The sequence below is a fragment of the Solanum pennellii genome, chromosome 6 (genome assembly GCF_001406875.1).
Source record: "Solanum pennellii chromosome 6, SPENNV200".
NCBI classification, from domain to species: Eukaryota; Viridiplantae; Streptophyta; class Magnoliopsida; order Solanales; family Solanaceae; genus Solanum; species Solanum pennellii.
In genome coordinates, this window is record NC_028642.1 from 5,170,257 (window position 1) to 5,173,315 (window position 3,059).

A 3,059-nucleotide genomic window follows, 5' to 3' on the forward strand; every position below is an offset into this window, starting at 1 on the left:
TATATATCCAACATAAATGTAATCCTAGTTTTATATTGTTAGTGTATAACTATAAATTGTATAAGCTTATTTGTAAATTTGAAATTTCCGAACAATTGTATAATCATAGTAATGTATAATTATACAGTTCATAATGAATTAACAATTGTATAAACCGTCGAGATTTATACAATTAATTGTATAATAATACAGAAAGTAAAATAAACTGTTGAGATTTATGCAGTTAATGTGTAAAGCCTCATTATTAAAAATTGTATAATAATCATTTTGTATATAAAAAATACAAAGTAAAATATACACATAGGTTTATACAGTTAGTGTATAAATATATATCGTATAATGTAGTTTGTATAAGTATTAAATTGTAAAGAAAAATAACGAAGTGAAAGACTTAATTGAACAAACAAGTACATTACAATACAAAAACATAGAAGTTCACAAGTTTTTATGTCTTTTGCATATTCAAAAATACATAAATCTAGTATTGCGGTTCTAATCAATTGTGATCATGTCATTGATTCAACGTCCCTATGGATCCTGACTGGCATTTCTGGTGTCTCACTGTCACTGGTGGCATTAGCTTGGATTTTTTGCACTCCATAATTCCACAATAAAGACGCGTATTGAATACGGGTAAACTCTGGATCAAATGTTGGAACAAAATTTTCCTTACTGATATGGTCTGCATAAGCAGCAACATATAGTCCACAATCGCTGAAATTATACACAACAGCTTGTATGATCAGTGTAAAATTAAAATTAAAAATTTGAATAAGAGTAATAATAAGACTTACAGGCTTCCTCCATGTTGTTGTGTTATATCATTGACATGTATAATTTCAAAAAAGTCAACTTCAGAATGCGACTTGTATTTCGGATGTGACGATATGTTAATGCCTTTCTTCCTGTAAAAATCAGACTTAGATAAATACATGGAAATCAGTTGTGCATATTTCTTGATCTCATTTGAAACTGACGAATCGTGTAGTGAACCACCCCTAAGATAATTATTGACATGTATACATCTCTCATTAAAGGACACAACGATAAGAACCCAATGAAATATCTGCTCGATGTTAACAGGGATAAGGATGTTATCAACGGTATGCCAAGGTGCAGCAACATGAATTTTGTATCCATTAATGTACTCAATAATGGACTCCTATGTACTCTCCTTGTTGATTGTACTATCCAAATTGTAATAAGCATTCCACACATTTGCAATCAGTTTATTGAAATTGCAATTCACAGTAATAAAGCTGAATTCATTGTTGTCGAAGTCGGAGTACTTGGATCTTTTGCGTATGTTATACAAAATGACATCGATGTGCTGTAAAAAGACATAACCATAAATTGTATAAATAATAAAATTGTAAATTGTACACAAAAACAGAATTGTGTAAAGCTTACCGAGTCATCAAGCAATTGATATTTGTATACAGGCCTATAGAACCAGTTCTTGTTTTGGACAGTTACAATTCCAAAATGAAACCACATCTGTAAGCGAGATTTGTTCTTTTTGTATCGCTCTTCTTTACCTATCCTATCAAAATTCAAATAAAAAGAAAATTTTATACAAATATACACATATATGATTAAATAATTATATTTAGTAATTACTAACTAATTTACTTTGCGCTACGCCTGACAAGAAGCCCTTCATTTAACCATTTTCAGAAATGCAGATATAAAGTTGTAAGATCCACATCCGACATTGCAACAAATGGATGTTTCAGTTCAAACATGTAGTGGAACCTTGATGAACTACCTTAAATGTATAAAGACATATATTATTTTTAGGTGTGTAAGACACTTATCGATATAACTGTGTTAATATGTAAAATGTATAATTTGTTATACCAGGCTCTGAACTGAATGTTGCCACATAAGGCGATGTGTTGAATGAGCCTGGACGCCTTTCCCTTGGAATTGGTAATGGTGTGTGTTCGTCCATAGCTAACAAAGGATGTAACACAATGCTTCTTTCTGTATTAATTTTTGTTTGATCATCATCTACAATCTGAAGAGGTTTTGGAAAGATGAAATCTTCCTCAACAACTAATTCATCAGCGTTGGATGATCCTGGTTTGTTTGTATCTCCCAATTCTTCTTGCTCCAACTTTTCAGTTTGATCATATATAACATTCAATAATTCCTGCTGTTATATAACAATAGACAAAATTTTGACAAAAAATACAAATTAATGATCATATTGTATACAACTTAACCCCTTTAATTTACGAATACAATAACATATAAATGAAGGATTGTGAAATTCTGCTTGATCATCCATGAATTGGGATGTTTCTTTGTCCACTTTTACTGGAACAACTTCACATTTCTCCGTTTAAATGTATAATATTACTAATATATACATATAAACATAGATTATAAAAAAATAAAAATTGTTATTCAAGAATTCAAACCTCAAACCTGTTTTGAAATTCATAAATATTGGAAGTGTTTTGAACATCCAAGTTGATTTGAACATTGGAACTGCCTATTACTTATTTATACATTATTGTATAGTTTGTTGCAAGTTGAATTTTGTTATTACATTATACAATAAAATATTATATATATGTTAGATGGGTAATTAATTGTATATGTATAATGATCATATCTGTATGTTTAGTATATATATATTTTACAAAATTGATAATGTTATTCATAAAAAAAAATTACATGTGGCTCAAGAGTGCTGAATTGTTGAACTAAAGGGCTAAAATCTGATTGACCAGCTGGAGGGCATGCAAGTAACTTCAGGACTAGATGATGTGACATTTACTAGAACAAAATTCTGCAAAAAATTATTAATAAAATATATATTATATACAAAGCGCGATAAAAATTTGAATGACAAAGAAGATAAATAAGCATATTACATCTTGATCATTTAGATCATTCAAAACAGATTGACAGTTCAATTTAGAAGGTAAATTCAGAGAAGGCTCTTCGGACTGATCGACACCGACTGTTGAAACTTTACGTGGTACATCTACACCATCACCCTGAAAAGAAAAGAAAAACTATATATATATATATATATATATATATAT